This window comes from Symphodus melops, assembly GCF_947650265.1.
Source record: "Symphodus melops genome assembly, chromosome: 18".
NCBI classification, from domain to species: Eukaryota; Metazoa; Chordata; class Actinopteri; order Labriformes; family Labridae; genus Symphodus; species Symphodus melops.
This window is the reverse complement of record NC_136708.1, coordinates 22,975,958-22,976,319: the sequence shown is the minus strand read 5'-3', so window position 1 is coordinate 22,976,319 and position 362 is coordinate 22,975,958.

Sequence of the window (362 nt, the reverse complement as noted above, 5' to 3'; positions counted from 1 at the left end):
AGGCCCATGCTCTGCACATTGTGTTGGCCGTGGAGTTTAAAATGTGCATACAAGACAGTGGTGCCATTCCCGCTATTAATATGATAAAAATGCTGTCTAATGCGCGCGGTGATGTCGTTTCTAGTCTCCCCCACATAGAGTCTGTGGCAGGCCTTACATCTTATAGCATATACTGCATTAGTTGTTGTGGGTTTTAAGGCCTGCCACGGGTTGATACCGACTCTGGCATGGGGGTTAAAAATGTGGGGGAGACGGATAAAACCAATGTCCGAGCCTCGAGACGCTTCCCTGTCTTGGTTATTTTTATTAAAATCTGTATGAACCAGAAAGTCTTTCAAGTTTTTGTTCCTGCGATGGGCGGA